General features: G+C 47.5%; 1 pseudogene; it reads left to right on the top strand.

The window, feature by feature from the left end:
- Window positions 1–9,782: 9,782 nt before the first annotated feature.
- LOC144168627 (uncharacterized) lies at window positions 9,783–11,483 on the top strand (annotated as a pseudogene).
- Window positions 11,484–27,089: the final 15,606 nt, after the last annotated feature.

Genomic DNA, 27,089 nt, shown 5'->3' with positions numbered 1-27,089 from the left:
ATCGTTGAAGCAGCCGTCATTTACACTTCGTGTTTTGAGAACTGTACGGCGAAGCACCCATTTAGCTCATGCCATTTTGTTACGTAATTTGATGCAGGAAACCAAAATAAAGCTTTTTTCGACCTTTCACTGCAGCTTGAGACCTTTATTGCAGCATATAAAATTTACGAGGACATCTAATTGAGATGCTAAGCACGAGGTCACGGGTTCCAATTCCAGTCGCGGTGGCCGCTTTTATGATGGAGCAGAAAAGCAGAAACGCCTGTGTGTACATGATTTCGGCGCAAGTTGAAGATCCCCAGGTGGTCAAAATTAAACCGGAGCGCTCCACTACAGCTCGCCTCATTGCCTGCGTTGCGTCGGCGTGTTAAACCATACAATCAATCAACGAGGGCACCTAAGCACTTTTTCTGGTGTAGGGATTTCCGCAACACTAGACTGGCCGACTGCCGAACGTGTCCTTCTATTATTATCGTTATCATTATTCTTTACTTTTTTTTCGGTTGATCGCCTAGACCAGAGGGCAGTTGGGGGAACCTACATTGCTAATCCACTGCATGCAACTCCTCAAATTAGTTATACTGGCCTCAGTTATACAATGAGTTATACAGGCCTTGGACTCAGTTTTTGCTGAGCCCAAGGTCGCAACGCATTCTCTAAATCCTTCTTTATTTAGCTAGATCGAAAGGTTGCGTGGTGTAAAAGTGTGAACAATCTCCCAGTTTCTAAAAGAAAAAAACAAGGCGCAAATTAGTATACGAACAAGTGCACTATCCCAGTATACATTAACGAGAGAAAAAAATTATCCCGGCGCATTGGTTCCCACCGAGACACCCATACAAACGTCGCGCATACTCTAAGCACAGCCTGAACTTTCGATCGTGTGCAGTGGATGATACCTGACGCACGTAACCAAGCTTTTCGGCAAGGGCGACACTGCAAGCCTGCACACACGCAAACACAGAAAGTTCTCAACCTATCCATGCTTTCAACGCGCGCTTGACATCCGTGAGAGCTGACGACCTCTGCGGCCCGTGATCCGTATTTGGTGCAAAGGCAGGACAAGGTGCTGGAGTGGTCAGTCTTCCAACTGATACCACCAGATCCAGAGGTTCTGTTCCCCGTTAACAAAATTATTGTTCTAACCATACTCACGACCGCTCCATACTCGTGTAAACTACTACGCGTGTAATACGCGTTTAAGGAATATGTCTTCTTCAACCATACTTTTGTCAGTACAAAAAGAACATGTCGTCACTTTAGCATTAACACATTCAGGCTTAAACAATATGAAAACATCACAACTCGTAAAGACATGCTGACCATAGAAATACTATAATAACTAACGGGAGAACTGCCCCTGTGGGAATTAGTGGGGTGATCGCACTGCACGAGATCAGCCACAAAGCCCCTGTTCCTTGACCTTGGGGACGTTTTTGCGTGTTTTAGCAGTTCTTAGCTAGTGTAATAACATCAGTTTACTGGTGTGTTCATTGGTAACTTGATAATCACCCGATAAAACGGGGAGGAATGAGAGGAATGGAATTGAACTTGCCGGCCATTCCCGGAATGGGAATGGGCGAACTTTGGCACTCCGAGGAATTGAAAGGAATGGAATTTAGGTGAATTGCCATTCCCCGGAATGGAATTGGAATGGAATGGGACGCCCATTCCGCAACACTGATACCAACCAATGGACTCAGCTGAAGCCGCCGGCGGCCATCTTGCTCGGGGAAAGAATGCCGATTGCTTTGCAGCAGTATTTGCCGACTTTCCCAGCGGTTTTAAATTACTTAACGGATTCTCATGTTCTAATTCAACACTGCGAGCCATTTTCGGCGTCTCCGTATTGATTTCTACCACAGAAATTTCGTTAAAAGTCATATCGCCGAGTACAGACATTGTTTTTTTCACCTTATGGCTCGGATATGCAGCTGCCACAAAGTAAAAAATACACAAGAACTCATTTATCTTCTTTATTCTAAACTGTTGAAATGCAGAAATTCATCGTGAAAGTTCTAAGAACAAAAAAAAACAAAAAGCAATAGAGTTACAACTGTAATGTGAAAAACAGCAGTCATGACCAGAAAATGAAGCATTTTCCGAAAAATAACAGGAAACACCCGGAATTATTGTGATAATCGACATAATTGAGTGACAAAAAACCAATACAGAAAACGTTCATGAGTGTATGATAGCAACCAATGCTATTACGTTTATTGCATTGCTGCCCAACCTAACACACAAATCAACTGCAAAAAAAAGAACCAACAATCTTTCTGGTAAATGACAACATGAGGTTACTTTGCCAGTGACATGAACTACCGAAAAAAGATGAACCAGTTTTTATTTTTGGAAACAAAGTTTATTTTTTGAAAGAAGACAGACTCGTGATACCAGACGTCAATTAAACTGCTAAAACATATTATCAAAGGCAAACAAAAGACACTGACGAAGAACAGTGACTCAACATCTTTCGGAAGCCTAGCAGCAAAGAAATTAAACATTGAAGGCGCATACTACGCGACACAATGCCACGAGCATGACCGCAGTTGGGAATCAACTTGCACGCGTGCAAGTTGATTGCACGCGTGCAACCCGGCTTGCACGCGTGCACGCGTGCAAGCCGGGTTCACGCTGTTTGTACAACAGTAAGCCACACACGAAGCAACCATACTTGTTTTGATCTCGTTACATGGCGTGCGCACGAATCAACAACACTTTTTCGCGCACGCAAGGAACGCGCGCTGCAACAACTACGCGTCTTATCCCCTAGTAAGATGGCGTCGCGGCGGCTTCACTTTACGGGTGCCCCTTCCACTCCAGCAATTTTTTTAACCTCCTTGGTGGGCGCACACATCTGGTAATTATTTACATTCTCGGAAGCAAATAGCTACAATAAACAGCAGACACAATGACATTTTTTTCGCCCCTTGTGTGGTTCTTCCGGGTCCTTTTTTTGCCGAAGAGCAGTACTCGCAAAGCAGTACTCGCGGTAGCCGGCGCATTCAGTGCCCCGGTCTCCGGCGTTTCTTGTTCGCTTTGTCGTTCTCCGTAGTGTTGAGTGCGCGATGCCGTTCGAGTGGCACGTTCAGTGATTTGCCAGCGACTGTATTCCATTGATGTGGGCCTCTGCATGTGAGGCTGAGGCAGACAATGCCGACCTGCTTCGTTCCCGGGTGTACCAGCAGCAACAATTAAGAGCAACACGGACAGGCACTTCTTCTCGGCTCCCAAAGATGCGACGCTTCGCTCGCTATGGCATAAGGCCATCCCGCGTGCGGATAAGGAGCTTTCGACAAAGTACAAAGTGTGCGAATGCCACTTTCACGTACAGGACATCGACAAATGGTACGTACACAAAATGACGTTCACTCTGAGGAATTCTCTGCGCGCGTCATCAAATCGTATTTGGTGACGCGCATGCATTTCTATTCCAGATTCCTTCAGTGAGAACGTCCCTTGAATGTGCAGGTTAAGTCGGCGCGCAAAGCTACTGTAAGCACGCTGGCAAAGTTGGAGTTTGTTGTAAATAAAAAAAAACCTTGCATACATGTCTATTCATTACTTTTTTCTGTTGACATGCTTTGGTATTTTGTAGCCATATTCACCGTAAGCAAAAAAGATGTGGAGTTGATTTCTAAATAAAAATGCTTGCAGTTTCTATTCATTACTTACTTTGTTTCTCTTAAAGGGGCCCTGAAAGGCATTTTGAGCACACTAAATGAACTAGCGCAACCTTTAGATTGGGTCGTCAACGTCCTCTGTGCCAAGTATTACTCTTTTACGCGCAGCGGAAAGCTCACACTTTTGTTGCAAAGTTTCTCGTTTTTTTCTCACCCTTTCCGTCGTGTTTTTGGACGCCGCCATCTTCACATGTCTACATCATCGATTCCCAGATGTTCGTCATGAGCTAGACATCCTGCTATTGGGCGGCTTTTTCACGCACTTCCGGCAAAGAGATGAGTCGTCTGCTCAGCGCCGGCTCGCCGGCTGATCTGCCAGCGGAGTGCCGGAGTGCTTGGGCATTTTACGACAAACGAAACAAGTGTAAAACAAACGCTTAACCGTTTGTATTGAAGGCAACATGGCCATAACACGACATGGATATTCTCTTATCTGAGTACGTTCCATAAAGAAAGCGTTGAAGCCCCGTGGCACTTTTTTCGTGCAAACGCAGAGAACGCCCTGAGCCGAATGCCCGGGTTTGACGCATACATTTTATTCAACTTCAAAACAATCCAGAGATGCGTTTCTAACGAACACAACGTCACAACATGCGTTGAAAGTCTGAACCACGATTGACAGAGGATGGGTTGCCTCCTGCCCGTCGTAAATTCGGTACTCACCTCGCGCGCGGTTTGCGGGGACGAACAGCAAGTCACTTAACTCTGGCGCACAAGCCGATGGCTTTTACCCACGCACACTGCACATACCACTTGCGAGGTTGAGTCGTACGTCGCTCGAGAAAGATAATCCAGACCATGGGAAGCACTATCCACCAGCAGAAGCACAACATCGCACTTCATCGCGAAACAAAGGCGTCCACAACACACACACCATCGCCTACTGCAATGCCAAACGCATCTCGCACTTCCCAATGGGAGTGGGTGGTACGCCTGCAGTGCCCACATGTCGCGAGGTGGGGCCCCAAGCTAAACCGGGATCACGGAACCGTAACTGACTTCTGGAGCGGTTTGTGCCTTGTTGCCGAGGCAACCGATGTTTGAGATTGTCAAAGAAATGGCGCTCGCTCGCTAGAAAGCTCAGAGCCGCGCCGGAGCATGTTTTGCCAACGTTGCCGCTCCACCACGCGTCGCCCCAAGCTGAACTGGTCACATGATTGAAGCGTTTTGTGCACGGGTTCTGTATCGGTTTAACATACTATGACTTTTTCACATGCCGCCGGCAGGAATTACCACCGCCGCAAAATAAGACCCGGCACCAGCGGGACCACATCTGATACGGCGCTTTTTGGATAAACAGTGCGCGGTGCATCAAGGGAACGAGCGCACGACCCTCCCCGTGCGGCTGCGAGTTCGCCGCCGATAAAAAGTCATGTGCCGCCAGCAACGTACACCGCGAAAGGGCAAGGCCAGGCCGCCGCATACATGCGGCCAGATTTTTCGTTTGCTTTTCCAGCCTTGAGCGAAGTGCGGGATTCAAGGTGTCAACAAAGCTTGCCCCTAGCAGACGACAGTCTGAGCAGCGCAATAGCGGAAGTACGTCACCGCTGCGGAGCGCAGCATCACGGGAGGCAAGGCTCGCGCGTCGTCAACAGCGGAGAGTAAGTCGAAAGGAGGAGGAAACTCGGAGCGACGATAATGCGCGGTTTTTGATTTACGATTTCTCAGCTAATACTCATCGCTTTAACAAAATTCTTGCGGGAGGAGATTGCAAATACATTGTTTTATTTGGGTACATGTACATCCATGCATCGGCGGAAGGTATTTCAGGACCCCTTTAACTATTGTAGCCATGTTCACCTTAAGCAAAAAAGATGTGGAGTTTATTGTAAATAAAAAACGTTGGATATATTTTTCTACTTTGTGTCTGCCGTAAAGTGTGTACTGTGAAAACCAATGAATTGCTGAAAAGAACTTTATGCTTATTGACATGTAAGCTGGTTTAACTTCGTCGGTTAATTGACTAAATAATTCTTTCAGTTAGAGATATTTCGCCTTTTGCAGAAATGTCGCGTCTTAGTGACGTTTAATAAAGCTAACTGTTGTCAGGGCAACACATGGAAAAGATACTATTCTAAAAAGAACGTTGAGAAAATTAGGAAGTTTCGTCTTCGAGTGGCCTGAATTACTAGAGCAACTAAGTGACGTAGCTCAAATGCTGACCTTGCTTCTTTGGCTGGCAACAAAATGAGCGGTTTCATGATTTTTTATAAAATTCGGAAGAGTCACAAACTAAGCTTTAACGGAGGCTTATTCTATGCTACCAGCTCGCTGCAGACCGTTCACACTCGTGGTTGACTGCCAGCGAGCAGCCGACGCAAGCGCGCGCAAACTACGATGCGCTTCGGCTGACCTGTTGAAGAAAGCTAAGCAATGAGCCGTAACGAACGGCTTTTACGCCCCACATTAGCGATCCTGAACAGCTACTGGCAAGTACTCTGGCCTAGATGTAGTCTGGACGCGGACAACTTGGCGGGTAGCGGGTAGTCTTTAATATTATCGCGCGCTAACGTCATGAGAAGGCCGAAGAGGCGTTGGGAGAGGCGCCGTTACACGCGACGAGCAGCGGCCGGGTAGAGGAAAATGCGGCGGTCCCGCCCTTTCGCGGCACGTAGAGAAACGGAGACGCCGGCGATGCACGGCGCATGGGGAGAGTTTTACAACTGAACCTATCTAGTAACGTTGTCAGTAACTGAGCGGAAAGAGCCGGAAGAGCCGAAGAACGGGTCAAAACTGCATCCGGTTCTCCTGGCTCGAATTGTCTGCTCCCACGACAGGGGGCGCTGGAGGAATTTGGAAAATTAGCCCCAGCTGGCCCGGCGGTGGAGTTCCTTTCTCGCGACGGCAAAAGCTGGCGCAGAGAGCTTTGACCCGGCTTTTCGGCTTCGTTGGCTCGTTCGACACGGATCACTGAGGGGGCGACGAGAAGGGCCTCCCTCTCTCCAAAAGAACCGCCGCTCACTTTTACTGAGCCACGGCTCACACGCCATTTGGGAATGCCCCTCTTTACCCCCGCCCCGTTTACCCAACCCTCCCACTACCTGGCTGGAGGTGACCGGGAGCTCCTCGCCCGAGCTACAGCTCCTGACCGCCACTAGGGCTCAGGATTACCTGGCGCGCCTCCCTCACCTGAGGGACACTCGCTAGGACTGAGCCTCGTCAGAAATAAAGTTATTCTCTCTCTCTCTCTCTCACTCGTTCTTCAAAAAGAGAGAGAGAGAGAGATATATATAACTTTATTGGCTAGCCTGCAGAACGAGAGGATCGCCTCCTAGAGAGGCACCCTATCGTGACGCGGCCTGGACGTCCTCGTGGTGTGCGCCGCAGGCGTCGACTGGCTCGGCTGACGGGCAGTGAGGGGGTGGATCCCTTGGCCTCGCCGCCTCCCCGAGTCTCTGCCGTGCGAGAGCTGCCTCGAGCTGCTGGACGGCCTGGAGTTGGGTCGTGTATTCGGACGAAATCATGGCACTCGTGAAACTGTCCGGCAGCCGCGTCGGGGCGGCCGCCTCGTCTGGGTTGCGTTCACAATCCCACAATAGGTGGGCCAGAGTCGCGTTTGCTCTCGCGCACACACAGCACTGCACGCTATCGTAGGCATCCGGACACACGTATTGCGCCAACACGGGTGTGATCACAGAGTTTGTATGTAGCTGTCTGTAGAGCACGGCCTCGGCCCTTGTGAGCCGAGGATGAGGTGGTGGCATAGTTCGTCGGCTGAGCCGGTACCATTGGAGGACCAAGAGCGGCTCAAAAGAACCGGATCCCTCCTGAGCGGCGCATCTCTAGTTTGAACACTTTGTGCAGAAGCGGCGGTTTGTTAGCGCTCACGTTGCCTTTTCTTTCATCAATTCCTTGAATTGTGCTGTGTGAGTATTCTCAGGTGAACTACAGAATATGCCTGGATGCTGTTGCGCGCCGGGGTGCAACTCTAACTATGCTGGTAGTCCTAAAGCGCGCGTTTATCGGTTTCCGACGGACGCTGACCGAAGAAGAGCATGGAAAAAAAGCGATCCCGCGCAAGGATTTCTCACCAAAAAAGTACACCGTGGTAAGTGAATTCACTTGTGGCAGGTGCCAACGCATGTGTGGAGTTAACCAGTCATGCAGCTGAACACCTTTTGAATTTCCTTATTTGCGTGCTAAAGCTTTGAAGGCAGTTGCAGTAGGTAACGGTATCGCATGGTGGCGGCGATTGGAGCAGTCTCTTTGTTTCACCTAACCGGCCTAACCGCTTCTGCTCGCTGTCTAGACAGAGTCACTGTTAATTATTAATGGTGATTCTGGCCAATCATTGGGCGGAAGTGGTTTGGCCTGTTCGGTGAAACAAAGACGGACTTCTCCCGTGCAGTACGACCACCTTCGTTGATGTCGTTCCGCATCTGTGAGTGTGCAGTCCTTGATTGTACCTAACCGGCAAACCGTAATCGTACTATTGCCCTAATTTTTTTTGCGCGATCATCTTTGACAAACAAAACATTTTCTCGAAATATCACGCGTTGCTTATGCACAGAGTCGCTCTGAACGGACTGCAGCGCCAGATCGGATCCCATCATAGTTATATTTAATGAACAGCGTTCGCTTGTTGAGCCGCCTAACAAGGCATTGTTCCAATGGTGGTGCGTAATATTACTGCCACATTTTCTGGTTGTAGCTGACTGCTGACCAGTGTAACTTCTTTTTGCTGCTTATTTTTTGTCTTATAGAGCTTTTTCTGTTTTTCAGGTGTGTGAGAAGCACTTTCTTCCAAGTGATTTTGCGAAAACTTCGACCTATAGAGATGAGAAAACTGGACAATTACTTGAAGTTCCTGTACAGCTGAGACGACTCAAGCCTGGTGCTATCCCGAGCCTATTTCCTAACTGCCCTGCCTACCTTTCTCGCCCCACAACTGGTGGCCGTGAAGGCCCTGAAGAGAAGCGTCTTCGTCTAGAAGGAGAATCGCTGCAGGAGGCAATCAAGCAGTCCATTGAATCTCACGAAGAAGAGAAGAAAAAGAATAACATCAACACTTTTGAGGACTTGGTCATCTCTCTGACAAATTTACAGATAAACACCTTCTGGGCAAAACTTGTTACTCACGACAAAGTCCTCTTCCTAAACTTGGCGTCTCAAGATGCTCCAACTGTGCGTTTTGCTGTGACAGTGTCAACTGATATGATCGTGAAAGTGTTTGTTGGTGACGTGCAGCTCAACAAGCTCGGGACCCTCTTGCTTCCTATGTGTTTGTGTGAACTGCGGGAACTCGATAGAGTCCTTAATGCTGTGCAAAGTTCGGCAGACAACTTCTCGGACAGCGAAGAGCCCTTGCACATTGTCTTGAAGAAGACAGCGGAAACGCTGGATGAACTAGCGTCACAAAATTTCCCACATGACTGGCAAGTGGAAGTTGTAAAGTTCATAAAGCAACAAGTCGACATTTTGCTGAGCAGAACTTCAAGACACCCTGCGGACTTGTTAGTATTTGCTAGCCTTGCTTCACGATATCTCCACATGCATACAGAATTATTAGGTCTACATCGAAGCTGCAACTTCCGCATCCAGACACCATTAGACGTGTTTGTGGGACGTACCATGTGAATCCATGCTCTGAACAACAAGATGCTTTATTTCTGTCTTATGCAAAGAGACTGGCAGTAGGAATGGATGACTATGAAAAACCTGCGACGCTTGTCATGTATGAAAGTCATCTGCAACCCTACATTGACTACAAGTGGAGGTATAGTAGGAATGGCTGCAAACAGCCAAAATGCAGCAAAAACTGCTTATGTGTTTATGATTCAAAGCCTCCTGTCGTCAAAAAAAGACGTAGTGCACATCCTCCCAGTGGCGCGAATAGACGCAAAACAGCTGCACCAGTTTCTTCGTCAGCTCATTAATGGACTGGAGGCTACAAGATTTTAAGTAATCACGGTTGTTTCAGACAACAACTCCATCAACGGGAAAGCGATGTCATTTTTTTCCGAGTCACCGAAGGTTGATACAGTCTACAGGCATCCATCAGACCAAGCAAGACCACTGTTTTTAATTTTGGACTCTGTTCATGTTCTGAAATGCATAAGGAACAATTGGTTGAACCAGCGTAACAGTGGTAAATGTATGTTTTTTCCTGACATCGATGGACTACCTGACAAACCATGTGTGCTAACAGATTCATTAAACACACTTATAGAGCTTCACGACAGAGAAAGAAATGAGCTTGTACGACTTGCTCCAACATTGTCTTTGAAGGCACTGAAACATTCAAACATAGAGCGACAAAACGTGAAACTTGTTCTCAAAGTGTTTAACAGTTTTACAGTTGCAGCTCTCAACAGTTCAAAAGCAGCAGAACTGCAGCATGCCAAAAGCACAGCCAATTTTATCAGCACTGTGCTGATGTGGTGGCGCATAGTAAATGTCAAGACGCCAGATAAAGGGAGGCGCCTTCGAGACGACTTTCAGGAGCCCATAAGACAGTTTGTTGCCCTCAGCTCGATTTTTTGCACAAAGTAGTCAGTTGGCTGGACTACTAAAAAAGTTTCAAGCATGACACTGGTCATTTAACTCATGAGACCCACAATGCACTGCGTCACACATCTCTTGCTCTCATACAGGTGACAAGCTACTGCCTTAATGAGCTTGGATTCAAGTGCGTTTTACTGGGAAAATTTCAGTCGGACTGCCTAGAAGACAGGTTCGGTAGGTACCGACAGTTAAGTGGCGCTCAGTACCATGTCTCCATACGGCAGATCTATGAAGCAGAGCACAAATGGAGGCTGCAGAAGGTCCTTGAGCTGCCAGAGAGTGACGAGATTTCTCCATGCCCCTCCACTGATGAATTTCGTGATGCTTTAAAGCAATTTCACATTGCAGTTACAGAAGAAGACATTGCTGCTAAGCAGCACACACTACCAGCTACGACTTACGTGGCCGGTTATTGTGCACATGCTGCACTCAAGAAGCTCACATGTGAATTCTGTACAGAAAACTTGGTTGTTGAGATTAAGACACTCACAGTTGAGGCAGATCAGCTCATAGCAAGCATTACAAGAGGTGGACTGAAGTTTCCCGAAGCTGTCGTCGTAAATGCCGTACTGATGATGAATATTGTTCTCGAGAAACTGACAAGTGAAGAACATGCAGCCAAATTTTATGCCTGTGAGAAGCAGAAAGAATTGCTTGTGTCAATGACGACACTGTTTCTGGGGTGGAATGAAGATTTTGATGTTTGCGGCAATGGCCATTTACCACATGTAGTGATGGGCTATATACCGAGTGCAGCAGCTAACACTTTGCTAAACAACCTTTGCAAACGAGAAACCAACAAGCTGTCTGAAGGCAAAGCAGTTAAACGGAAACTGAAGACACTCCAGACATAATCACTTGTACAAGGCTGACAATGTGTCCTTTGTTTTCACAAAGCCAAATCGTTATCTAGGTCTTTAACTCATCCGAAAAAAATTACTTTTGATAAACGTGAGTACTCCTCAAAAATATAGCTCCAAAGTTCAACATCGTGCCCGAGTTCAGTTCACAAATGTTCTTAAAAACTTTACGTCCACAATTCTACTGTTCTGCATTGTAACCAGTTACCTTTTGCTGTCAAGGTTACCTTTCTTGTGGAACTCAAGCTGTTATGTGGAATATTATAGTAAGAATCGTTTGTGTATTGACAGAAATTATGTTCGACAATTTCTTTGTGTGCTGATCTACGTCTGCTGGAATTAAGTGAACAAAGTGTCAAAAAGCTTTTACAGTGAATATCATGTCTGCTTTATTTTATTTTTTTAATGAAAAATAGCTTGTGACAAACTCCGGATAATGCATGCCTCGTTAAATTGCTTTATTTCCCTGTTTCTTTGTTTTTAGAGGCTTTTTAAATAAAACGTGCAATCTCTTTTGACAAAACTGTTCTGGCGCCTTTACTACAGCATGCAAAATAAACCCTCCAGTGCCTTCAAAAACTAGGCTTTGTTGGAGGCGTATAACTTTTACACCTGTTGCTAATAGAAATTCAGCGTATGTACTGCCCATAAAACCTATAATTGCCATCAGGTTTCCTTCCATGTGTAAATCTGTGAAGAAAAAAAAGCGAAGTGTAAAAGCGCCGCGGAATGACAAAACGCGCACCGTCCAGGTTAGTGAAGCCAGCTTCCAGGCAGATCTCACACCGATGACGCCACGCAGGGTTGCGGAGGCCTTCAAGCAGTCTAGGTGGTGTTGAACCAGCTCGATTTTACAGTGAAATAAAGTTTTTTCTCCGCCTCTGCCTCCTCCTCTTTTTTACCATAACGCATATTTGAATATTGAGAAGATATCGCTGTAAGACATCTGCAGAAATATCCCTCGAAGTCGGAACATAGTGCTACTGTATTTTTACCGTAGATATTACTAGTTTTCTTCTTTTGCTCCGACCCTGGTTTCCAGATACGATTACTACCAGTGAGATTCTTCTCTCTGCGTACATTTGCTTTTTGGGGGCGACGTCCCTTAGGGGCTGGGGCTGTTCGCGTCTCCTGTCGTCGTCGTAATCGTCGTCTAATGTAGTCACGGTACTAAAACACCGAGAAACTCGCCGCTCACACCTCGTGCTAGAACGTAACGTGCACTAAAAAAACACCGGGACACTCTTTTACGCCTCACGCTGGAGCGCTTCGTAAAGCGTACTAAAAGAAAACAACGGGACACTCGTTTACGCCTCGCGCTAGAGCACTCCCTGCTTCAATGACAAGAGGCTTTTACAGCCAAGCTGTATACCTCTACCTCCCAACGGTTTCATCTCCATTGACAAAAACACGAAGGCGGCAAGAAAACACTCATACGCTGCATGCTTCACCTCTTCCCAGGTTCCACGTTAGTGGAGATGTACCGGGATTTTTTTCAACTCCTTTCACGTTCCATAGAGAGTTCGAACAATTGGTCAGCTTGTGCATTAATTTATTCTTGTGTAATATATATACTAGAGATGTGCAAACATAAAATTTTGGTCTGCGTATCGAATATGGAAAGCACAAACTGACTGAATTGAATGAATCAAATATATTCGAATACGGATATTTGTGTCCTATTGTTTATAGCGTTTTTAAAGCAAAGCAACAAAAAATAAGGATAACTTAGGCAGTCAGGACTTGACATATCTGAGTATTTATGACCGATTAGAAAATGGTACAAAAAATTACAAATAAAGAGGTAACCACATCCAGCGATGGTGACGAGCGACGGGAAAAACATGACTCAATGGGTACAGCAAACTGGTAGTGTGAGCGACAGCGACATGCAAAAAAATTTATACCCAGGTCGCCGGGGGCAGGAACAGCAGCAGGCAACGGGCCGTCACCGCGATGAGCTTTTTTCTTGCCAGAAGCAGCCTAGAACTGAGCGGCAGTAATGACGACGGATAGCATTGGCGGCAGTGTACTAGTTTTTTCGCTTGACACTGTCGCTCAGACTATCCATTTGTTGTACCTATTAAGTTACGGTTTTCGTGCCGCTTGTCGCCGTCGGTGCATGTGGTTACCCCTTTAAAGATTAAGCAAAGGTGCAAGGCACTGGAACCCTGCCATTAAAAAATGCGGGTTCCTGAACATACAGTAGAACTTCGATAAACGGAAATCGCTTAAAAGGAATTGCCGCTTAAACGGAACAGTAGCCTGTAAATTGGTTGGGTTTGTATTCAGATTACGTATTAAAACTCTCCGTAATGGGAACTAAAATTTCTGCGTCGCCGTGTAAACGGAACCGGAAATGAAACCTGGGCAATCCATTGGCATGAGAATCAGCTTTTTACAGTTCCGGCTGTTTCGTTTTCATTTTTAAAGCAAAGCTTTTTACCTCTACCCCCCAAGGGTTCTTTCGCGACCGTTGGTGTCACCAGAAAACTCCAGCGAACAAATAAACGAATTTGGTGGCACCGCCGGGAATTGAACCTGGAACTAATAGACTAACAAAGCGAGAGACCGTTGTCTTACCGATTTAGCTACGAGCCCACGCGAAGACGAGGAAGAAAGGTGGTGTACTCACCAAGCACATCTACGGGTTTACCCAATGCGTTCTCGCTGAATGCCATGTGAAAGTGTCACGTGACCACTCACACCCGTCTAGCGGCCCTCTGCGCACCTTGCTCATGTGCTAACAGTTACAAAAATTAAAGGAAGGTCACACCAATGCATGGCATCTCACTTCTAGTACGCCAATGTGCTAAAGCCTGTGGCCTCCAGTGTTCACGTAAAAAATCACAGCTCCTTGTCGTCCGCCCTCCCGCCAAATCAAGGAATACATTCAAATAGTACTCCTTGATGGCCAGGCCATCACTCCAAGCCCCAGCATCAAGATCCTGGGCCTACATCTCGAGGTTAACCCCAAGAGTGACGTCTCCTTGCAGCGCCTCAAAAACAGCATTAATCAAATCATACGCATGATCAGGCGAGTTGCCACCAAGAAGCGAGACCTAAAGGAATCCGGTACCTTTCGATTAATTGAAGCTTTTGTCCTCTCGAGAGTCACTTACGTCAACTTCTTCTTCTTACTGTCTTCTTCTCGACAAGGAAGAGAGAGATGCTTTATATAAGAATAGAAAGGCGGTCGAGCAGGCCATTGGTCTTCTCATGAGTGCGTTCACACAGAGGCTGCTTAGCACGGGGCTTCACAACATGGTGGAAGAGTTTATATAATGTTATCTTTCTAACCGGAAGGTCTGCCTCAGAACTACGGTGGGTAACCGCATACTTCACCAGATTGGCTGGGCAGCCCAGAATGTCACTCCGCTTGACGTACTCCCAGACTCTTGGCGACTAAAACTAAAGATGCTCCTTTTGCTTAGAAATATGCACCCCTCACATGACGAGGGTCAGCGAAAAGCACGGCCTAAAACGCTAAACACCACCCTCGGTGGGGATCATGCAGTAATCTACACAGACGCCTCCAAACCTTGAGGCCAGCAATACGCCATCATCGTGGCTACCTCCAGAACCAACCTCCTTGCGTGTACGTCGCTTAGGACCCAAGAAATGACGGCAGCAGAAGAGGCAGCCATCATCTTGGCTCTCATTCAACCAGGGTTTCGGAGGGTAGTCACCGATTCCCAGCAAGCCTACTGGAATTACCAGTGGGGTTAAGTGTCCTGACCTGCATTGCGCGTGCTAAAAAACAACTCCCCAAACGGTTCCATTCAGCTCATCTGGACACACCCTCACGCTTCAATGGAGGGCAAAAAATACGCCCACCTAACAAGCCTACGCTTTTACCTCCCGTGCTATGGAGCTGCACCAGGACAGTCACCCGCTTTAACGTTCAGGGAGATAACCCAGCATTATCGCCTTCTGAGACAGACCGTACCTTCGCCTTACCCTGACCTTTCCAGAGAACAACAAACTACCCTACGGCTCTTACAATCACTCCTTCCCACAGCCTACGTGTCTTCACTTTGCGTCGGAATCGCTACGACGCTGAATGTAAATTTTGCTTAGAAGTAGGAACACTCCGCCCCGTAATCGGGGTGTGTGACTTTAGCCCTGAGCACCCTCCTCTTTTTCCGTCAACTACCCAACAAGAGCAATGGGAGATGCTGCTCTCCAAGCCCTCTCTACCTACCCAGGTTCAGCGCGTGGACAGAACACAGGCCGCGCGAACTGCATATGGGCCCCACAGAAGAAGGAATCACTCCCCAGAACTGCACTCTGGGCCGTTCAGAAATCTGAACAGAAGTATTTCTTCCGTCTCCTCCTCCTTCTCTGCCGGAAATCTCGTCGCCTCCGTCCGCGGCGCAGAGACGGAGAAGTCAGATCGTGTAACACCGGGTTGGAGCTGACTTTAATTTTATAAAAAAAGTTTCCACTCTTGTGCTACACCAATACAACTCAACCAATCACCGTTCATGCATCATTCATTGATTTAACCTTACCAAGAATATATCTTTGAAGTAATAAATGGTGTTGTTAAGTGCATTTCACTTCTCTCTGGTTTTACTATTTGTAGAGCGATGTGATTGAATTTAAGTGACGTCGCATGGGTAGTCGTAATGGGTGCCGTTTACAGCTTTGCTTTCCAACCACATTCACGGGGTGGATTGGCGCGATTTTTTTTCCTTCCTCCATGTTTTTTAGCCTGGTTGGCCTCGTAAGCCTCCTCTCGTAAGCGGTTAGCCATGTGAGCGCAACGAATGCAACATCACAGTTTTCGTTCCAGTCGTTCGGTCTCGATTCAAGACGCCGAGGTTAGGGGGTCAGCTGCTGCCGCCTCGTTTGTGTCATTGTGGTGCTATTCGCACTTCATTACCGCGTTGCTGTCTTCTAAATTCGGTGGCTCGTAAGCACTCGCGAAGTTGAGGCCTCTAGCCTTCATGAAGATCCAATTGCAAGGACTGAAACAAAAATAATTCATGAATTTTGTACTGCACAGCGACTCATTGTTGCCAAATCAACTTTGTTAATGCTGTGTTTAAACCTCTTGTAGTTTTCTTGCTTTCTGAAAAACTATCAGCTACATTCACCTTCTAGTGCTTAGGGTTCCATGAAATGGTATTAAGAGTGTGTACGCACATAAATTTGCACTTCCACTCATCTCTCTCAGTAAACGGAACTCCTGTTAAACGGAACTAATTTTTTCGGTCTCTTGAAGTTCCGTTTATCGAGAGTCTACTGTATTCTGACTTAACAAATTATACAGTTGGCTGCCATTAATACCAAGCCCACAGGGACTGCAAAAACCTTCTTAAACAAACTTCGAATTAAAGACCAGGCAGAGTAGTGCATTGCCATTAGTCCGCAACTGGCCTTCTTTTTGGTTTTGCTCAAAATATCAGATTTCATTGCCTATGCGAGCGTGCGACACAGTGTGCCGGGATAGTTCAGAGTTGTCGCGAATATCGAACCCTGAAGACCACGCACACCACGCACAGTGCTCAAATGGAGCTGTGTGCAACAGAGAAGGTTGAAGACCAGAAAACAGAGATATGTACGCTCGAGTGAGTCTTAACTGACCTGCTGTGTTATCACCTGTGCACTGTCGGTATTATGATGGCGCCAGCATTGGAGGACAACAAGGGTGTTTTGACGCTCAAAAATTTCTAATTTATTCTAGACATGATGGTCACCTTGATGCTTTTTATTCAAAATAACTTCAAATTGATTAATATATTGAGTTTTAGCTTCGAATTATCAAGCAATTTTTTTACTGAATTCAATGTAAAATTAGTGGAACCAGAACATCACTTCCAATTAACCAGAAATTCCTATTAGATGACTCCGAATTATCAAGAGTCGACTGCATTTGAATGGCTTGCTCCAGGTATTGATAAGAGGCTAGGTACATTAGTGGTTGGTGTGACCTTTACTTTAATGCAAACATTGCAAGCAAGTAATAACCCTTTATTTATCAGTCGTACCACCTTATTGATGGGAAACTTCTTTACAGCTTACACTTTTTTCCCAGGTAGCAATGTACCTTGGCCAACATTGGCTGCGAGAGTTGCGCTTTTGTGCAAGGATTTTGTGGTACGCTTTATGCATTGTTTTGGCGTCATGCTAAAAAGCCGACGGCCCCCCGCCCCCCCCCCCCCAAAAAAAAAAAACAACAAAAAAAAAAAAACGGGCCGTGCAGTGAAGCTTGAAAGTCTGCATGTCGTGTGGCAGAGCCAACTTATATTTCTGTATAATCAGGTTCAAGCCTTATCTGCTCCATGAGGCAAAATATTTAGTGTTATAAGCAGTGAATGGCCCCGATATTCCCCAGGTACATGTGAAGTATGGCTTACGAACAAAAGTTTTCTAAAAAGAGAAATAACTTACAAAACGGAACAAGTCCTTTGTGGCTCCACAAGACCGCGTGGCCCGAAAGCCTCTGAGGTGAAGCCATCAGATTGCCTGGTACTCGTCGGAGCAGTTAGCGGACCACATGACTCGTGCCTCAATAGTGCCCCAGGAGAACCTATCATTTTACGTGATGTTTGTCGAAGGTATTGGAGTTACTAGCATTGTGCCTCGGTATGGAATGGGCTCGACATCGGGTGCGCTGCTAGATTCTGCACCAGCTTAGCGTGGTCGACCAGACAATTACAATGTCAAGACCAAAGTGCAGGAAGCATGTATTCCCAGCTTAAGCCACACTGCTGGCTATTTAAGCCACATAAGCAGACTTAAGTGTCCCAAGGAAATATTGTAAGTTATAAACACTTTAAACCGTAAACTGCGCTGTAAATTGAATCGAATAGCAAACACTATTACTGAAGAATTTTGATTTTGCCCACCTGTAATATAACACATAAACAGACATTTCGTTTTTTTATGTTTAGAGCCTTGGTGGACTTGCTACCTTTACTCATTTTTGAAATATAAAACTGATACTGCACTTAATTATTCTACTGCTTCGAGTAAAGTAAAACCGGAAATTTGTAATGCAAGTGAAAGGTGTCATGACCACGCCACTTTTCACATGAAACGATTATCCACACAGACTTTTTTCTTGCATGCTCATGCCCCCAGAGCTGCTGCAGCAGCAAAAAAAAGGTAAAAAAAGAAAGGAAATCACATTTTAAAAATGAACAAGGGCTGACGTACACAGCTGTATATCATGCTCTTCTTGACGGTGATAAACTGAAGAACTTTCAGTACCAACTGTTCAGCTACAGAAAAAAATTAATTGCAACGCAGCTTGCTAAGGCAATATGCTTGCCATTTCTTCTTTAGAGCGCACCGCTTAAAGGAGCCATGAAGAGAAAATGCAAGTTGGTTTTATTCGAAAGATTTCGTGTTTTATAGTGCCCCCAGCGCTTGTCCGGATACAAACGGTGCTTTATTCACTGAGAAATTAAACAATTTAGGTTAAAATTTCCATTTTCCCGCTCAATCGTGCGTTTTCGTGGTCCCAAGTGACATCACTGAAACCGACCGCTCTGCAGCCTAGAGTACCTTCATTCACGCATCCGCCGTACAGGGTAGAGACACGTATACGCTGGCGCCGCGATTTTTGGTTGCTCGCTCGCCGCCGAAGCAAGTCATTGTGTCAAAACCGCGCTAAAATTATCGCCGCAACGCGGTTTACTCAAGAAGTTTGAATCATATTGTCTGTTCCGCGTTGTTAGGTCTCGTGGGAAACGAAAAGAATAACGCGCTGAGCCCGTTGGCCCAATTGCGGCGGCACGGGACCGTTCGAAGGTTGTCTCCACCCTGAACAGCGGTGTTGGTTTGTTCCCGCGTTTTTTTACGTTCCGTAGCCTAGATGGCGCCACCATACCGTGGCAAGCGTTTGGTTTGTTTTTGCCCGCATTTAAACCTGGCTTGTTTTTGTTCTGGGAGAAAATATTCGTTCCCTGAAACAGGGCTCGCTCGACAAATGGGGTCACGTAAGACACCGTTGCTTGCGTCAATCGGCCAGTGTCGTCTGAGACAACCCCAAGCCCCGTAGTGCTGTGCAGCGAAACCAGGCATGCTGTGCGCAGTACGAACAGCAGAACGCATCAGTACTTCTATGTTTACATGTGCGTTCGTAACTTCCACGGTTTGTCCCATCATTCTTATTGCTTTGTAAAGAATGTGCCCTAAATTTAAGCGCAAATCGCTCGTTCGTCTAGTTTGTAAGTTCTACCTAATTTGCGTCTGCTTCTGCCAGCCTCCGCCAATCGCAGAGCTTAGCCCATGTGACGACATAGGTTCTGTTGCGGGAAATGAGCTGGTGGGTCGCATGACCATTCCCGTTTTTCCTAATTATGTAGCTTATTTGAGCGAAGTTTACGTTAAAAGTGGTGTCAGTATGATTCTAACGAGACAATCTTTTGAATGAACCAAACTTGTGTTTTCTCTTCATGGGTCCTTTAAGTGCCTGCTTCGCTATTGTGGTTTCGCATCACTGTCGGCTTTGTTGTAACGGAAAGAAGAGGGCACTGGAGATAATAATATACAGCATGCAGGAAGGCGGAAAAGGACAGTATGATGAAAGTTTGAGGGGAGGGCAGTAAGCAGAGACCGTCTGAAACATGCTCGGCGAGCTGTGATAAAACGCCATAGTAGCACGCGCTGTTATGTGTTCACCGATGACGTGATCACTTCCTGAGACACAGCAGCTACACGCCGTCACAGCGAAGACTGCAGTTTGCACTGCACCCCAATTTTGCATTCGGGAGTATCGTAATCTTCAGCCGTTTTCTTTTTTCTTTTTTTTTAATTATTTCTAGCACAGTGGTCAGAAAAATTCATAGTATACTAAACTTCTATCACAGCACAATCCAGTGTCAAAGATGCTATTGCCAATAATCTCAAAATCACTTTGTACAGACATCTCACCGCAATTAAAAAACAAAACACGCACACACTGCCGACAGTACTCAGCACATTTATTTTGCATTTACGTTTTGAAATGCTACATTATGTTTATATGCACAGTGGGCAACGGTATCATCATGCTGGATTCCGATGTTTTATTGTATTTGTCCAACAATGTTCAAATCATAGAAAAAAATAGCTCTTTCTGAATTAAAACAAACAGAACAAGTTATTCTTGGTTGGGCGCCAGTTTTCTTGGTTTTCCGTCAGATTCCCGACTTCTTCTATTCCACACGTTTGGAGATTGTAGAAATGAGTGGAAGCTTACCTCAGGTGTCACATACGCCTGATGGAACATAGCTTGCACCACATGAAAAAGACAGAGAAACATGTCTGTTACTGGTGGCTGGTCACAAAGAAAAGAAGTATAAATGCCAGCATTTCTTGAAAGAAAACTCTAGCAGCAAGCACACGGTCAGCAGATGCGTGACGCAGGACACAAAGGGCGCCCGCCCGACGAAAGACAGCATACGTAAATAAAAATATGCTGTCAGAAATATCTAATGAGAGATTAGGTCGAACATTGTGCGCAAATGTGCTTTATGTATTTCAAATTTGCCACCAATCTACCATGGTGACACAATTGCTACAAGCAAATTCTCATTCCACCATGATTTGCAACAGCAGATCTTGTTTTCTGAATAAATAATATGCTTCTTTGGCGTTGTCTTATACCATTTGACATGTGCTTTGTCTTTTAAGCTTAATGAATTCCTAAGTCCCAATATTTGTCAGTGGCCGCAACATTTAGTGAAATGTCGATGCTCGTCTGGTAACATTGATGTAAACAAACTTTCAAGATGGGTGCGCCCATGTCTGTTTACGGCAAATTGAGTTACCGAACTGAAGTACCCCCTGTTCACTATTTATGGTATATATTAGGCGGTTTTTGAGCTTAAGTGACGCACCAGACGCCCAAATAGCTTCGAAGCCCAGCCATTCTGTACACTTAAGCTGCATAAAGTACTAATACCAGTGGCCGACCTGCTTACCGACGTTGTCACATGTCCCGTGGCTGTAACTTAACTTCTTCATTGCTTGTGGCTGCGCCATTATTTCATTATTGTAAGTGCGAATGCACTTCTTAAGCGAGCTTGAATCGTCCGTAGCCGTCGGCCGCATAGCAACAGCTGCGGGTGCGCGCGCTCCTCGTCTTCCTCCTCGCCTTCCCTAGCAACGGGTGGAGATGGGCGCGCGCTACTCTCCTCCTCCTCTCTCCGCTCAGTGACTGCGGGTGTTGGGCGCCTCCTCTCCACTTCGGGCGGGAGAGCTCTCGCTCGCGTAGCGGGCGCTCCGCATTCCGACGCGTGAGGGCGCTCGTGTAGCCCTCGCCGTAACGGCGGGCGCTACTCTCCTCCTCCTCTCTCCGCTCAGTGACTCGCGGTGTTGGGCGCCTCCTCTCCACTCCAAGATCACAATATCCACCGTAATCGCGCAATCAACAACCGTGCATTCGCACTTACACACTCTCCCCCTCGGGGAAGTGCGAGGGAATTTTTTGTAGCTCTCCTTAGATATTCAGACATGATTTCCAATCAATGTAACTTGCCTCATTGCATCGATTTCATTGAAAGCTTTGTAGAATGACCGTTACGATTTGCCGATCTTCGGATCAAGAACTTCAGTGACGATGCGATGACGCTTCGGTGTCTTGCGAGTAATGAGTGCGAATCGGTGAGTGATGGAATATTCTTTTCTAAACATTTCAATTTGGTGAGATGGGATTTTTGTGAGGTTGTAATTTACGGTTAAATTTGTTTTAACTTATGCTCTTATTGGACTGCGGTAAGGCGAGGGGGTTTTGATGTTTTCCTTTCTTTCTCTCTTATTACGAGCCAGACGTGTTATGCGCGCTGGTCCTACAATAAAGCATTGATCTAAAGCTAGCTTTTTTTCCCGTCCTCACCTCGTCCTTTTCTTCTACTGCGCTGTGATTTTTGTGTGGTCTAACACTGTTACGTTCTTTTTTTCGTTCTTGCACGTCACTTTTTTGCTACATGCCCTTGATTGGCATACTTCAGAGCTTGACAAAATGGCAGATGCAATTAGATAAGGTAGGGTACCTAGCAAGCTTTGGCGAAAATTTATCCGCACTACTTGCATCACTACATACTGTCACAGCCATCACTGACTCGGGGGAGGAGCCGCACCCCACTAACGAGAGGGTGGATAATGATGAGCGGGATCACGACTGTGCTTATAAGAAGCAGATGTGGTCCTCACTAATGTAAAATAGAAAATTGGGCCCATCTCCCCGCGAGGGGGACTCGAGTAAATGCGTCGCATAGGGGGTGGGTGTATTGCGTTAACGTTTAGTGTTTGGTGAGTTGGTGGTAGTGAATGCGTTGTATCAGCAGCTTCTTGACGTAGTTTGAATGAGTCAAGGATATAAGGCGCGTTCGTAGCCTCCCATTCTGTGTCGGCTTTGTGGCGCAGTGGGTAGAGCACCATGTACATTGCGTTCCGCCCGCAGGGTCGAGGGATCGAAACCAGGCGCCGGATAGTATTTTTTTTATATAGTGTACAGGGAGGGGTGCGGACTACGACTACGGACATCAACGCGGGTGACATCGTGAGTTACTGAAATGCTCTGCATTTAAAAGTAATGAAAGCGTGATGCAGCTTCTTATGTGTGACAGTTACGAACGAGTAGAATGCCACTCTCTCGTCCACACCACCATTTCTTCCCTCGTTCTTGCCAGCCTTGCCATGCTGGCCAGGTCATGCAGCAAGGTTGAGAGCAGACATCTCTCTGCGATAAGGGCAGTGTTATGTCGCTCTTGCTTCGTTGCCATGGAGCCTCCATTAAGGAGTGCATGTGTGGTTGCTTATGCATATGCGAAATCGCATTGTGTCCTAATCCCTTAAAAGCGGAAATTGATTTTTTCCCCTGCAATCTTTTGTCTAACTCTGAGTGCACTTTATTTGCCAGCACCTGTTACCCCCAGGGAGCTACAAGCCAGGTCGCAACAAACTTGGTGTAAGCTTGCTACCACTGGTGTTATGTTCCTGGAGCTCAATAACTTCTGTTCGTGGTCAGTGGGGTAGAGTGTCTCATCTGTTTCAGCTGTGGACTAGAGCGACTCGCAGAGCAACAAGAAGAAAGCGATTGTTGTTGAGCAATTCTTTCAAATTTTGTTGATCATGCTCTTCCAAAGGGCACAAAGAAAAGTTTTGCAAAGAATTACTCACACTGCTAAACTTCTTTGTGTGAATGTGCATATGACAGTATTTAGTGGAGCTTTGTATCATCCAGCACTGAATTTTATCATTTTAATTCAGAGCATTTATAGCCCTGTCATATGCAATTTTCAGTTACCCTTGCTCTCAGCACATACATTAAATGCAGCTTGCCTTCTTTTCCGTACAGCAGTTAAAATTTGTAGGTTAACGCACGGAAACCATACTGGAGCTTTGATGCATACCGTAGTTGCAGGCTATCGGCTAATTAAACCAGCTGGTGCATTAATCTCTTAAGACATTGCGCAGGAAGGCTATTTTATTTGCCTTCACAAGAAACAAAATTGCGCCAATCCACCCTGTGAATGTGGTTGGAAAGCAAAGCTGTAAACGGCACCCACAACGATTACCCATGCAACGTCCCTTAAATTCAGCCACGTCGCTCTACAAATAATGAAACCAGAGAGAAGTGGAATGCACTTAACCACACCATTTATTACTTGAAAGAGATATTCTTGGTGAGGTTAAATCAATGATGATGCGTGGACGGTGGTTGGTTGAGTTGTATTGGTGTCGCACATGAGTGGAAACTTTTTTTATAAAATAAACGAAGCTCAAACTTCTTCACTTCTGCCGCAGCGGACGGAGGCAACGAGATCGGCGGCCGAGATGGTGGTGGAGGACGAAAAGAAGAAGGAGGAGGAGCAGGAAGTACTTCATTCCGCTTTATGAACGGCCCAGGGGAGTGGTTCTTTCTTTACTGGAGCCCATACGCCGTCAGTCCGCGCCGCCTGTGCTCTTTCCACCAACTGAAGCTGGGTAAGCAGAGAGGGGATGGACAACTGCATCTCCCATTTCTCTTGTTCGGTTGTTGACGGAAAGAGAGGAGGGTGCTTAAGGCTAAAGTCGTAACGCGACCCCGATAATGTGGCGGAGTGTTCCTACTTCTGAGCAATAGTTACATTCACCGATGTAGCGATTCGGGTACATCAAGTTGTGGGCGCCGATGTTGTCGTGCGGGAGGGCCTACATTTATTTGCACACGAGTTTCGATGGCAGCATGAGCCCGCGAGTCGGGGAGCGCCCGTAGAATGCGGCCAAGCACCGCAGTATCCTGGGTGTTCTTTTTTTGTAGCGTGGCTCGTCCTACATTTATTCAGGTGGGCAAACCCCGGCCAGAACTTAGAGAGCGGCGTAGACATGCGACCGCCCCTGGAGCGCCGCCGTGTTCAATCTCTGTGGCGCGTGGCATTGCTGACCTGGAGAGGCACCGCTGAAGATGATTGTGGGATGCAGTGGTGATTATGATAGTGGCGCTGATAGTGAATGAAGCTGCCGCCACTACAGGGCTCCCCCTTGCGCGTTACGAAGGAAACAGAAGTACAAGCTATGTTCAGATAATTAACCAGGCCTATCCATGGTAAAGGTCCTTAGACGGTCCAGGTCAAAGCGCGGGTAAACTATGGGAGCAGTCCTGGTCAGTCGGTTGTGGCCTCCGGAGCGTTGACTGGCCTCATGTGTCCTTGGCTGGGAGTGCAAGGTGTGGCGAACTGGTGTACGGTGGAGTAGTCCCGAAGTGAAAGGGGCACGAACCGTGGCCACAGTGCAGACATTGCGACGCCGTTAGAACGGATGCTCCACGAGCAGCCTCTTGCGGCGCGGGTACACTGGCATTCGCGTGCCGGTACGAGGAGGCTTACACTATCGGCGGTGACGGTTCGAGCACGGTGTCTGGTGCGACATTGTTGCGCATGCTCTAAGTGTAACCGCAGTACGACGCTTAGGGTGAAGGCGGCTGCAACGAGCCACCAACGTCCCGGAACGCCGACGAATATGAGCACACAACGCTGCTCGTAGCCGTCATACAAGATGTTTGGCAAGAGGGCACTGACGCCTCGTTTATGTGCGCCGAAGAAGTGCCAGGGGCGAAACTCGCTTTCTTGACTGGTGCTTACGGCGTCGACGTTGGCGAAGAGTTTCGGGAACGCGCTCCTCTGGTGGCGACATCGGTGGGTTATGAGGTGTGGGGATCGCGACTTTCACGCGAACCCCTTTCTGGCTAGCTTCCCGTCGCGGCCGGCGTGCACATGCGCCTCGCTCACGCGACGGGGACCATACGGGAGGGCGCCAGTGACCGGACGGTTTCTTTTCGCCCTGGTGGAAGCGTTGACCCTTTTCCCCTCTGCCTTACCCGAGAACCAGTTCTTCCTCGATACTAGCGCCACCGTAAGGCGAAGTCTGGTGGGACGTAGCATGACGAGGGGACGGGCTCTTGTCTTCGGGATCCGGTAGCGCGCGGACGTTTCGGCGCGCTGGTCCTGACCTGGGGGAACGCGCCACAAAGGACGCGTCCGGACGAGCTGGGAGACTGCACCCGCGCTCGCACGAGCAGCGCTCCGCTGCTCCGGTATGCAATCGGTGAGTCGAACCATCTCGATCTCTAGCGTTGTTTAATGCCTCGCTCCCAGTGTTACCGTTATGGCCTGCGATTAGTCTGTATGCAGTGTATTTGATTTGCACTTTGCAATAAATGCTGCCATTGATGTTTTGCCCTCGCCGCCTCCTGCCTTTGTCTGTCTCCGCAAACAACGGACCCGTCCGCAGCCTGCGCTCGCAAGGAATGTTTGCTGAGTGCGGATGGCTGCGGGGTGGGAAATCACTAGTGTGTGAAATGTAGAATCCCACATCTGGCGCCCAACGTGGGGCCTTGTTTGCGGAGACGAGCAGGAGGCACGGCAGCATCCTTTGTTCTGGCGTCGGACGATCCGAGCACAGACAACAGACTTCAGGCCTAACTGATTGGAGCGAGTTATTAGCAGAGGCGAACTTTCCTGAGAGTGAGGCGAATTATTTATTGCTGCGGCGTTTTTAATTTGTTAAGCGCCGAGCTTGCAGCAATCGTGTATATGGCAGGACATCGCTGCCAGTTAACACGTGGTCTCCGACTTTTTGTCGGGACGTTGTTGTTTATGGAAACAAGGGTTTCCGAGTTTGCATCCACGGGAGGCCGGGAGCCCGCGCCGTTGTGTCAGCCCGAAGTGAGTGTGTACGGAAGCTGCCATTTGGGTCCGAGTTTTCTTTCGTTATGTCGACTCCGGGAGTCGAGGCTCTGGGAGCCGTGTGGCCGGGCCACGTGTGCCGCAAAAGGCTAGCTGGTATTGCAGCCTGGCACGGGCGCTCCGATACCGCTGAATGCGGTAGGCGCCGTTCGCTCATAAGCTGCTTGTGTTGCAGCGAGCGAGTAGGACCCTAACAAAGCAGATGTCTCCTCACGGCTGCACGTACGGGCACGTTCAGGGTTTCTTTCGTTTGGTCTGTTTTATTTTGTTGTGTTTTTGGATGCGGGTCGTTTGCCGAAGTGAGTGACCCGAAGGCTTTCACAGCCGGTCCTCCCGGAGAAGGCACGACCTTGGGAACAATGCGAGGGCGCATGGAGCGCTCCCCCTCTTTTGTTGATCGCCTCGCGCGAGAGAAAGGAATCTCTCCCGCCTCAGGAAAGACTTGCTTTGACCCCTCGCTGCTTGAAAAACTGCTTTCCGCAGCGTAGTTGTTTTTGTTGTCGCGCCACGCGGGCGACGGGACTGGGGGGCCTCATCCCTCTTCCACTGACGGGGAGAATTACGCGAGGCAAACTTTGCGCCCGCTGATTGTAACGTCGCAGGAGCCCTCTTGTTCGGCTCGAGAGACCAAGCTCTGTTCACGTAAACTAAGCGCCAGTGTGTTGAAACGTATTTCAGCATTTTTACGCAAGCGGCGTTCATGTGTGTGAACATAGGGCTGTCGTTGGGAGCAAATACTGTTTCCGCATTCATGTGTATGAATGAAGTGTTAAAGATGCGAGCAAATACTGCTTTCGCATTTGTGTGGTTAAGCATCGCGCCGGGCGGTCGATGCGACCGTGTGTGTTCTTTGTGCCCTGTACCGTATAGGG

The sequence above is a fragment of the Haemaphysalis longicornis genome, unplaced genomic scaffold (genome assembly GCF_048455015.1).
Source record: "Haemaphysalis longicornis isolate Haplotype H1 unplaced genomic scaffold, Haemaphysalis longicornis Haplotype H1 scaffold_1, whole genome shotgun sequence".
Taxonomy (NCBI): Eukaryota; Metazoa; Arthropoda; class Arachnida; order Ixodida; family Ixodidae; genus Haemaphysalis; species Haemaphysalis longicornis.
The sequence above is the reverse complement of the archived record's forward strand: the minus strand, read 5'-3'. Positions and strand labels throughout refer to the sequence as shown.